The sequence below is a fragment of the Protopterus annectens genome, chromosome 16.part0, assembly GCF_019279795.1.
Source record: "Protopterus annectens isolate FY-2018-M chromosome 16.part0, PAN1.0, whole genome shotgun sequence".
In the NCBI taxonomy this organism is placed as follows: Eukaryota; Metazoa; Chordata; order Ceratodontiformes; family Protopteridae; genus Protopterus; species Protopterus annectens.
In genome coordinates this window covers 345,551,101-345,563,196 of record NC_056750.1, presented here as the reverse complement: position 1 = coordinate 345,563,196, position 12,096 = coordinate 345,551,101, and the positions used below count along the sequence as shown (strand labels likewise).

At 44.8% G+C, this 12,096-nt stretch overlaps 1 protein-coding gene across 1 annotated transcript in view; it reads right to left on the bottom strand.

Annotated features, from left to right (window-relative positions):
• The window catches only part of SPOUT1 (SPOUT domain containing methyltransferase 1), a 742,081-nt gene that overhangs the window by 99,280 nt on the left and 630,705 nt on the right, over nucleotides 1-12,096 (bottom strand). The window lies entirely within an intron of this gene.

Below are 12,096 nucleotides of genomic sequence, written 5' to 3'. Positions count from 1 at the left end.
TGAAGTTGTTCCGTCTCGCAGTTCATTCTTTACTGATGGGTAGCGTCCCAAGCACCATCTTCTCGGGTGGCTCATGGGAGTATATCCCTCAGAACTGTGGAACCAAAGGAGGCTCTGTCCCTGGAGGCCTTGTCTACTTTGTAATGAGTGATAAAGGTATGAGGTGTTGACCAGGTAGCTGCTGCACAAACAGAGTCTAATGGTAACCTCGCAGAAAAAGCTAATGAGGTTGAAATTCCCATCCGGAAGCGTAGATGATCCCTGGATGGTCTATCCATCTTTATGTGGTAGTACACATCCTGAAGATATATAGAGCACATCCAGCTGTCTTTCCCCAGAAAGGGAAGTATTGACTGAAGCGTGACCATCTGGAACTTCATCTTTTTCACTGACTTGTTTAGTCTGCTTAGGTCCAGAATAGGTCTCCAGTCAACTGTTTTCTTTGGAACTAAAAAGAACCTTGAGTAAGTTCCGGATCCTCTTTGGTCCGTTGGGACTGGCTGGATGACTCTTTGGTCCCTTTGGACCACTAAGGCTGCTAAGTCCCTGTGACTGGGTGGAACGTCTGGGATTTTCTTTACTAGGGGGGTGGGGTGGCAAAGGGAATAGAGTATCCTCTGGATATTATGCTTTGTACCCAGCTGTCTTTTGTTATTTTTAGCCAGGCATCTCGGTACAAAGATAGGTGTCCCCCGACTGCCTCCAGAGATGGACAGCTGGGCCTCCTCTCAGGAGCGCTGATAGGGCATGCCAAAGAACTGCTCTCTGTTGACCTGGTTCTGTGGACCCCCCTGCTGTGTGAATGGTGTCTTCCATTATTGCCCCCTCCTCCGCTTCTAGAGGGGGTGTCACCACAAGTGTTTTGGAAAGACCCTTGAAACTTATGGAACCATATCTTTCCACCTCTCCTCCCTTTGGGGTAAGGTCTGTTCAGGGTAGAAAACTGTAGACCAACGGCAGACAAGCTCTTTCAGTCTTTCTCACTCCTGATAAGAGTTTTCTTAACCTTAGGTCCAAAAAGGGATGAACCGTTAAAGGGGGTGTTAATGAAGGAAGACTTAAAGGGCTCTGCAAAGGAATACAAGCACATCTGGAAATGTCGCCTGAGAGCAATTCCTGTACGCGCTGCCCTGCTCGTACCATTAGCTGCATAAGACAACAGACGCATGGAAGAGTTCACTATCGAATTAAGAGTGGAGAGCTGGGAAGTTACCTTGTCCAAACCTCCCGGAAGCTACTGAACCATGTAGGGTATCTCCTAGCTCCTTTAGGAGATCCCTTTATAATCTAGTAAAATGTGTGAGGTAGTTCAGCGATCGAAGAACAAAGGCCACTGAACTGAACATATGCTTCCCTTATCTGTCCATAATCCTAGATTCCCTATTAGGAGGATGAACATATGAAGAAATCTCTGATAATTCCTTCTTGGTGGCTGCTGCCACCACCATAGCATCAACAGGTACTCCTTTGGTAAGGTGAAGTCTGTCTTGTGGGCTGGTAATAAATGTGTTTGGCATCTTAGGGACAGGCTCCGTGGTGTGTGTGGACTGCCATGCCCTTCGAGCGAGTAATTCCAGCAACTCATCGAAGGGTGGAGACATCCAAGAGGTGGAGGGTTGAGATCCGAAAGCCTTCTGGAGGACTGACTCATCATCAGAAGGGTTGAGGGATTTTCAGCAACCCCCCCCCCCCCGTTTAAGAATCTCTAAGATATCTGCAAAGGAGATATCTTCTGAGTGGGACCGTGGGGACCCTTCTGACTCATCCAAGTCAGTATCCGAAGTGACTGACTCCTGTGGGGAGTCCAAATGCTTCCTCTTGCAGAGTCTCTTCCTAGGCACTTCTTCAGTGGGGGCTTCTGGAGAGGTCTCGGAAGAACATGGCTCACCCAATGGAGCTTCCTGAGGCTCAAGATCTCTAAGCTTCAAAGGAGCGTGTGATGAAGAGACGCACACCGGTGCTTTCAGGGAGGGAGCGGCTCAAATTGATGGAGTGGTTGTCAGGGTGGACAAAGCCCTCCTCATAGCTTCGAAGGCCTCTTAGTCCCGACGAGAAGAATCCCTCGGATCCGAAGAACCGATGGAAATCGTCTGCGTCGGTACAGTGGGCTCCAAGCCAGAGGTTGGGGCCGAGCTCACTTGAGCTGGGGCCCCAAGAGGTAAAGTTGGCACCAAGTCGGTCCGGCTGTCCTCCCCGGACCAGACCGGTGAGTGTCGTCCTCGAGATTCCTCGGTCGGCACTGAGGGTATCAGGGCAGTCAGGGCTGAAAAACCTATAGAAGGTGTCGGACCGGAAGGGTTCACGATCATCAGTTCCGCGCTCTCCCGCTCTGAAACGTCCATGTAAGTCAAAGGAGGAACAGAAGATGTGGGAAGAACTAAGATCGACTCCGAAGCCCCCTGGGTCGGTGCAGATAAAATTTTTGCTAGCGCCGGTATCTGAAGGAGCTTCTTCACCACACAGTCCACATCCAGATCAGACAGTCTACTTGAGACCCGTGAGGAATGTGACGTAGCCACAGATTGCAGTACAGGAGACTTTAAGGTTGGAGATACCAGCTCCAAGGTCGGGGACTGGCTTCTAACCATAATGACAGTCGGTTCTGAAGGCTGTGGAACCGATGTTGATGCTTTACTGGAAGCTGACTTCGATGTAGATGGAGATTTTGTTGATTCCATCTTCTCTGAGTGTTTATCTGGCTTATCAAACAATTCCTGAAATGATGATTTTAAGCAGACCTTTGTCCATCAACTTTCTTTTCCTCTCATGCAACACTCTTGAGCTGAAGGAGTGGCATTCTTGTAGGTGAACCTCACCCAAGCAGTAAACACATTCAATATGTCCATCTGTTATGGACATCTTTTGCCCACATCTAGGTCACTTCTTGAAGCCAGACTTGGCTTTCTCTTTTTCCTGGTGTGACATCTTCCATAAAAGCAAAAACAATTCACACAACAACTATTCAAGCCTTGTAAGAGAAGGGCTTAAACTAATCAAAAGACACAGAAATTATTTATACGCCCTGTGTAAAAAGAAGGGCTGCAATTGCACTCTAACACACCACACACAGTATGCTAACACTAATAAGAAATAGAAACCCAATGGCCTAAAAATACTGCCACTAACTTTAATAAATAGGAAGTAAAGGTAAATATAAGCCAATTAAAAAAAGAAGGGCTAAACAACACACACTAATAGGGAAGAAACTTTGTGACCTATGAAAATTATGGGCTAAAACTATTACACACTAATAATGCTAGAATATCTATATATATGCTCTACGGAAGAGCTAACACACACTAAGGTAAGAGAAAGGAGAAATGTTGTTGTTGTTGTTTGTCTTTCGGCTTTTCCCGGTTAGGGGTCACCACAGTGGAACTCCAGTCCACTAATGATTGGCAGTAGATTTTCATGAACGCCGAGGTGCCAGCTTGACGTCCAACCTTCAACGAAGGCACGCCCATTTACACATGTCTTTCGAACGCCCACCCAACCACGGGGAGGACATGCAGACTCCACACAGAAGGCACTCCCTGCACTCCAGCAGAGAATCGAACGGGAGAGCCTCTTGCTGTGAGGCAACAATGCTACCGCTGCACCACCGCGGATTTAAGAGAAAGGAGAAATAAAGGGCCTAAAAAAATGTGGCCACTAATTCCTCTTAAACACACTAATTCAAGAGAGATAGGAAGAATAGAAAGCCTAACCACAAAAAAACAGACTTATAGATTAAATATCTAATGTAAATCTAACTATAAGAACAAGCTACACAACACACTAACTACTATATTAATGCCAAATTACTAAATATTCAAAGAAGAAAAGTTATTGACTGGCCAGAGCTGGTGAACATCCAATCAAGTTGCAGTGGCAAACGAGATCTGAGGGAAGATCAGGGTACATTATGGGATATGGAATTGGCCTCGAGCTGGTTTAAGACCTTGAGCTTTTGCAGTTGGCCGATTTGGAGCCGAGGATTGGCTCCGAACCCATCAGTAAAGAATGAACGGCAAGATAGAACAACTTCACATTGTATGTTACTGGAAAGATCATGAGTAGCAGTTTTTAAAGGGATAGCATTTTGAATTTGGGAGTATTTAGGAACTTGTATAACTTTGACAGGCCTAAGACTGCTCTCCAAGTGCCTTCCTTTCTTGAGACTAGAAAGATCCTGGAGTAGAAACATGTTACTTCTTCTCCAATAGGGAATGGAAGAATGGATCCTTGTTGCAAGAGATTTTGCAAGACGGGATGAAGGAGACTCTCTTGGTCTTTTGGTGGCTTTGGCATCCCTATGAAGGAGGGCCTTTCTCTGAACTGAATAAAGTAGCCCTTTCTATGATGTTTAGGATCCATTAGTGTGAAGTGATGAGTTTCCACTGGCGTAGAACGGAACAAAGTCTTCCTGCTACAGGTTTGAGTCAGGGGGTGGAATTGGGGAGGGAGAGGTGAGGAGTGAGCTGTGGAATCACAACTGTTCTTTGGAGGGCTAAAATCTTTTGAACCCCCAGGTCTGGGACGTTGCTCAGGTTGTCATCTTCTGGACTCTCTTGGTCTCTGATTGGGGAGGTCTCCCTTTATCTTGCCTAGGAGGTTTAGGCCAAGGTTTAGAAGGATAATTTCTATTACATCTAGGAGTGGGAGACAAATAAATTGTTTTCAGTTTTTATTTACGTCTCCTTTTTGTCCAATTTATTGAAAACCTTTTCTGCATGGGGCCCAAACAGGCAATTTTTATCCAGTGTGGCATCCAAGAGTTCATCCTCTGCTTGGTCATTAAGTGGTTGGGCCCTCAGCCAAGACTGCCTGTGAATAACAAATCCAATAGCAGCTGCTCTGCATGATGCATCTAATGTGTCATAACTACATTTTAGGAGAATGTCTAGAAACCCACAGTGCTTCCCTAGCTGTGTCCTGTATGTCCCTTTGTAAGGCCTTGTCTGCAGTGCCCTCTGCCTTAGGAATTACTTGTTCCTGTAAGGACTCCTAGTAGTTTAAAATGTGAAACTGGCAGTTAAGGGCCCTCACAAAGAAGGCAGCAGATGTAGAAATCTTTTTTTCCAAACCCGTTTAGCAATCTACCTTCCCTGTCATTAGGTAAGGGATGTCTAAAAGCAGGCTTAGGGGCACCCTTAGTGGCTTCAGTTGACAATACAGAGGTATCAGCTTATAGGTTCTTGAAGAGGTACTTGTGAGTGTCGAGCACTCTAAAAAAACAGGTTTCTTTGAGTCAAGTGGCAGAGAGATGGTTTCAAAAACAATCTAGTACCGTACGGACAGAAGGAATAGCTGGTCTGGGAGATGGCAGTTTTAAAAAGCTGCGTGTAACGGGTTTTGGCCTGAGAGAATTTCTTGCTCTCCCAGTGAAAGGCCACATTCATCTTGTGTAAGGTTTCTCCAAAGTTTAAATCTTCTTGAGAAGAAGCAGAAGAGAGGGTATATAATCTGAAGTAGAGTCAGGATAGGACTGAGGTGGGAGGTGTTCAGATTAAGATAATCCTTCATCATCCTCAGATCCTGAAGAATCAGATTCCTCCTGAAAGGAAACATCCCTCCTCCTTTTACTGGGAAAAGCTTCTGCAGTAGTCTGTAGAGTCTGGTTGGTCATCCTAGATTTCATATAGGCTATGAATTCCTGGCCAATTTTAAGGCGGTCCTGAGTTTCAGCCTGGCTTGTCATGGCTGATGAATGGGAAGTAGGCTAAGGTAAGTTGACTTATCTCTTTGGTTTAGATGTCTGTTTAGAAAGAGGACTCTGTATGCAGTCAGACAACTACATCCTTGGTCTGAATTACTGGTACGTACTTCTGCAAAACAATCACAGAAGAAGAACTATTGCCCTTGGTAACCAAAGCTCAGAAGTCAGAAGCTGAAGCCTGCTGAGCAACTTCAGACCCAACCAACAGACTGGCATCGTAGAAAGAAATATCGACTGTCCTGCTTCCATGGTGGTCTACTGACGGTTCACACCAGAAGACAGCTAGGCCCTGGTACTCATCGGGCCTGGGGACTGAAAAAAAGTCTCATCAGATTCTTCGGTCAGTTTGAAGACAGACACAGAATAAAAGCCATTGTTCACAGAATCTTTTACATTAGAACTTTTTTTTTGACAAAGTAGTGGCTGAAGCTGAGTAAAAAGAAGCAGTAGAAGGAACCGGGTCTGAAGACTCCATGTGGGCTGCAAGGATTTCAGCCTTATGCTTAAGGTTTATAGCTCAAAATGTCATGCTGAGGCCCCAAACAAAATAGGCAAGACAAAAAGAATGAAAGTCTGTATGCAGGATTTATCCACTCTTCAAGCAGTTATTGAATTTTTTGAACATTAATCAGAAGAAAAAAATGTCCTAAATGGGGTACTTATCTAAAAACCAGTTGTAAGAAACTCTGGGGAAAAATGGACTGAGAGCATCTGATAAATGTGGTAGCACATCAGATTGCTTGGCTAGAAAGATCAGAAGATGGCACTGATGGACACCCCTCTTATACCCAGACATCAAGATGTCAGCAACCGTTTGTCTGTCGGCTAAGGTTTATGAAAATACTCTGGAAATTCAGCTGGTCCCAAGCTTCTGCATGGCAGGAAGTCCTCAAGAGTCATGGAACATCGGCTATGAAGAACATCAAAAATAAATCTGTGTATTTTACCCTTCCTTCTGTAACAAGGAGTGTGTTTAAGGAAAAGAAAACTTGGCAAGTGAACTAGTGACTGACATGCAGTTTGACATACAAAAAGATAAAAAGTGCAGTTGCTTGATGTTCTGTAAATTGCCTTTCTGTGTGAAGAACTAGAAAGCATCGTCAAGCATACAGCTGCTGTATCAGTCTTAGGCCACAGTGGAGACAGTGCCAGAATAAATTTTGAAGTGAAAAATGAGCACGCCAAGCTGATAAAATGAAAATGGACTTTAAAAATATGGTAGAAACAAGAGACAGATATGGAAAAGAAGTAAAAGGAATTGTTTAGATGGGTTTGCAAAGGTTAACGTATTGCAAAACAGGAATCTAAAAAACAAAAGGAGAAGCAATTGCTGAAAGCTAAATAGGAATATGGGAGCATCTGATAATATGCATGAGTTTAGAAAGGTTGCTGTTAAGCAAGTATTTTTTCTCAACAACTCCAGGGCACAGATACTCTTAGCACAATAAGAAGCAGAAAGTAGAAATGGCTGTTGCCAAACTTAGGGAGTATATGACAAGAAAAATAAACGGAGATCTTTTACAGGTATTAGAAATATTTTGGAAATTCCATGAAAATTTGTGTAAAAGCAGAGGACCTGGAAACCAATTAAAGGAACAAAATGGAAATATTTATGGAAGGCTTAACCATGCCAAGGTAAGGAGAAGAGGAGGCTCAAGAATTAATAGCCAAGAGAAGGATGGATGAGATAAAATGGTGATGTATAATCAAACAATAGTAAGTTTTAAGGAACAGATGGTATTCCTGTGGAAGTAAGGAGAGAAGAAAATTATTAAGATATGAAAGATTTTGTTTAATTAGAAGTTATGTACTCACCATAACGTTCCATCTGAGTATGTGTATTCATTTGTCTGCAACCTGTGGGTTATGGATCCGATATCGGATCCGAACCGGCATGGTTTTCCAGCTATGGATCCGAGCTCTCAGCTCCTCCCCTCACCCATAATGCCCTGCTCTCCCTACATGACCTCAGATCGAGTTTGCCAACAATATAAATACCCTGAAAAGGGTAACACATAATATGCAGGAAACTGAAAAGGCCAGGGGGATAGGAGGGCGGGATGGTTGCAGACAAATGGATACACCTACTCAGATGGAACGTTATGGTGAGTACATAACTTCTAAATCTGAAGTAGGAGATTCATTTGTCTGCAACCTGTGGGACAGAGTCCCCAGCTACCTGAATCTTGGGCGGCCATCATGGAAGGATATTCCGGAGCACCGCGGAGCCAAAGGATGCTCTACCCCTAGATGTAATATCCAACTTGTATTGGGAAATAAAGGTATGAGATGAAGCCCAAGTGGCTGCTGAACAAATATCATCCAGAGGAATCCTAGCCTTAAAGGCCGAGGTAGAAACTGACCGGGTTGAATGGGCATGTACTCCCTCCGGTGCGGGCCTTCCAGAAGCTTGATAAGCCAATAAGATGCACTGCGAAATCCAGCGTGATAATGAGACTTTGGAAATTGGCTTGCCCAAATTAAATTTAGCAAAGGAAATAAACAATTGGTCGGATTGCCTATGACCAGCTGTCCTGTTTAGATAAAATCTAAGTTGCCTGTGAACATCTAAGGAATGAAGCTTGTATTCACCCTTGTTTTGATATTTAGGAAAGAAAACAGGGAGGTTAATGGATTGATTAATATTTGCTTCAGAAGCTACCTTAGGAAGAAAGGACAGGTTGGTCCTGAGGTATACACGGTCCGGATGAAAGACCAAGTAAGGAGGCTTGGCTGATAAAGCTTGAAGTTCTGAAACTCTCTTGGCCGAGGTAATGGCTACTAAAAAGGCCGTCTTGAAAGATAAAAATTTCAGATCTACCATCGCCGCAGGTTCGAAGGGGGGAGCGGTCAAGGCCTGAAGGACCAATGAAAGGTCCCAAGGAGGAACCACTTACTTTACAGGGGGCCTGAGAAGAAAAGTGCCTTTTAGGAAAATCTTACACAATTTGGCAGACATCAGTGGACTGGAGTCGTGACCAATATGATAATGAGAAATTGCCGCAAGTTGCACTTTGACCGTGGAACTGCTGGCACCATCATTAAAAAGAGTGGTTAAGAAGTCAAGCACCAGAGGAAGGGGAACTGTGAAGGGGTTTAGACCTTGCCGCTTCGCCCACATGGAGAACCGTTTCCACTTGCTGCGGTAAACTTTCCTGGTGGATGGTTTATGAGCCGCCACCAGGATGGCCTTAACTGGGGACGAAATACCGGGAGTCCTGATCAGGAGTGGAACTGGAGCAGCCAAGCAGTCAGCTTCAGGTTGTCCAGAATCGGGGCTGATAAGCGGGATGGGTGAGATATCAGATCCGGAATGGGATCTAGAATCCAAGGAGGATTCACTGAGTGAGACCTTAGGAAAGGGAACCAGATCTGTCGAGGCCAAAATGGGGCAATGAGAATCATTCTGCACCCCAACTGAAAGGCTTTCTGAAGAACTTGGAGCATCAGAGGCAAGGGGGGGTAAGCATAAAGAAGACCGGGTGGCCAAGCATGCACCAGAGCGTCTCTTGGGGTATCTCCGGGAGGAGGAATTAAAGCGAAAAAACTGTCGCACTTGGTGTTTGAGGGAGACGCAAAAAGATCGCAACAAGGAGTTCCCCACCGTGCGAAGATGCATTTCGCTACCTGAGCATTGAGAGACCACTCGTATGGGGTGAGAATGGTGCGACTGAGTTTGTCCGCAGGGATGTTGGACCGACCCGGAATATGCGTTGCTATGAGAAAGCGGTTGGTGGAGATTGCCCATTCCCACACTCTCATGGCTTCTCGACAAAGAGGGTAAGACCTGGTTCCTCCTTGCTTGTTGATATACCAGACGACAGACATGTTGTCCGACTGAATCGCAATAGTTCCCAAGGGAAGAAAGGCCTGAAGTGCTAGCAACGCTAAGAGCACTGCTCTCATCTCTAGAACATTGATATGCAGTAAGGTCTCTGAATCGTTCCACGTGCCTTGGACCGTCCGGCCTGCAAAATGCCCCCCCCCACCTGAGGCGGGAGGCATCCGTGGTCACCGTGGCGAGAGGGGGAGAAGCACAAAAGGGGCGGCCTACGTGGAGATCTGGAGACTGTAGCCACCACAGGAGGGACCGCTTGCAAGCCCTTGCTGATCGCAATGGGATGATGCATAGGAAGAGCAAGATACGACCACTGAACTAGGAGTGTCCATTGAAGGATGCGCATATTGAACCTGGCGAGAGGAAGAAGCGCTATCGCTGCCGCCATGGACCCTAGAGCCCTCAGGACCAACTCCGCCGGAACTGAGCTGGAGTGGAGAATGGCCCGCACCTGGAGCTGCAGATTCTGAATTCTGTCCGCAGTGAGGAAGGCTCTTAACAGTCTCGTGTCTAACCTGGCACCTATAAAATCTATGAACTGCGTGGGTGCTAGGTTGGATTTTTCTGTATTTATTGTGATGCCCAGACGGGGAGCTAGACTTTCTCAAAAAACTGTCAAAAAAAGTTAAATTTTAGTACTAGAAAAAGCTGAATAAAACACTTAGCTGTAGAGCTCAAGAAACCAATCTGGTCACCAGCGCGGCAAACTAGATCTGAGGTCATGTAGGGAGAGCAGGGCATTATGGGTGAGGGGAGGAGCTGAGAGCTCAGATCCATAGCTGGAAAACCATGCCGGTTCGGATCCGATATCGGATCCATAACCCACAGGTTGCAGACAAATGAATCTCCTACTTCAGATCAATATTTTAAAATGGGTGGCAGTACCAGCATCTTGGAAGACAGTTGTGATGGTGGTTAATACCCAAAGATGACAAAGACCCATCAGATCCAGCTTCAATGTCCAACCATGATTATAACGCATTTATGTCTACACTAGCTAAGAGAATGACAAAGGTTTTTCAAAACTAATAAAATATTGATCAGTGTGGTTTTGTGTAGAGGACACAGCATTAATAGAACAAAAATAATCAAGTGGGAAGCAGAATGTAAGGAAATGCAGCTGTTGTTGGTGGGTCTTCAGGGAGAGTCAGTTGGGATTTTATAAATAGGGCAATGGCAGCATTTGTGCTCCCTTGACAGAATAATATAGTTAATAATGAGGGTACCTATGATGGGTAGAAGGCAAGAAGTAAATTGGAAGGGTTTCCTCTCTGAAAAGCTGTGGCTGAACAGATGAGCCAAGCAGGGATGTTCTATTTTCTCTTTGTTGTTTGCTTCATATTTCAAACCACTAGCAAAGAAAATAAGAGAGAGACAGATTTAGGGATATAACTGGTATGGCGATCACAAAAAAGTCAGTTTATTTGCATAACAGTGGAAGTGCATCTGCATGGCTCCCAAGAAGGCAAAGAAGTCCAGAAGGTTTAGGATTTTTGCACGAAAGTGTTTGCATGGATATTTTATACCCCAAGCAGATTGAGAAAATTTTCTCCTCAGGCAGACAGAAAATGCTGGAGGTGTAATGGGAAAGAACATGCTTTTTTAAAAATGCAATCAGCAGATTAAAAAAAAATACAGAGTACTTTTGTCAGGAATGTTTGGTGATGGCACATGGTTGTAAACTAAGGAAATGTTTCTTTAGAGTTGGGAATGCTATTGGCTGCAAAAAAAGCAATTAATAGAAAGTGGGCTTAGAATTTTAAACCAATCATAACTGAAGTATTAGACACTGCATAGGAGAGAAAAAACAGAGGCAGGATCTTTAGAAAAGAGGAGGAGCAAATTACAAACAAATAAATGGAATTTGTGGGAACAATACATGCAGAATAATATTCAGAAGGAGGAGTGAAATTTAAGGGAAAGCAGAGACTGAGCAATATGTATAACAGTGGAATGAATGAAAATGGTTAAATAGAAACAAGAAGTTATGTACTCACCATAACGTTCGATGTATAGTCCATCTCGCCTCACATTCTTACCCGTGGGTTCGGAGCCGAATATCGGCTCCGACTCGGCCAAACTTTTCTAGCTTGAAGTCTTTCTATTGGCTGGGCTAAGTTGGCATCCCATGCTGCATTGCTCTATATCCCCAGATCTAGTTTGCTCCGAACACCAACACTCATATTCCATGCATAACAACACCAAAGGAAAGGAAGAACAAAGAGTGAAGGGAGCTCTGAAAACCAGTCCTAACCTCCAGATCCTCCAGGAAGGGGGAAGGTGTGTGTGGGGGGGGTAAGTAAGAATGTGAGGAGAGATGGACTACATACATCGAACATTATGGTGAGTACATAACTTCTTGATGTTATGTAGTCCAATCTCGCCTACATTCTTACCCGTGGGATAGCGTCCCCAGCACCTAAATCGTGGGAGGCTCAGTGGAAAATACTCCTGAGCACTGTGGAACCAAAGGAAGACCTGCCCCTAAATACCACGTCCAACTTGTAATGAGTAACAAAAGTGTGAGGAGATGCCCAAGTAGTCGCAGCACAAATATCAT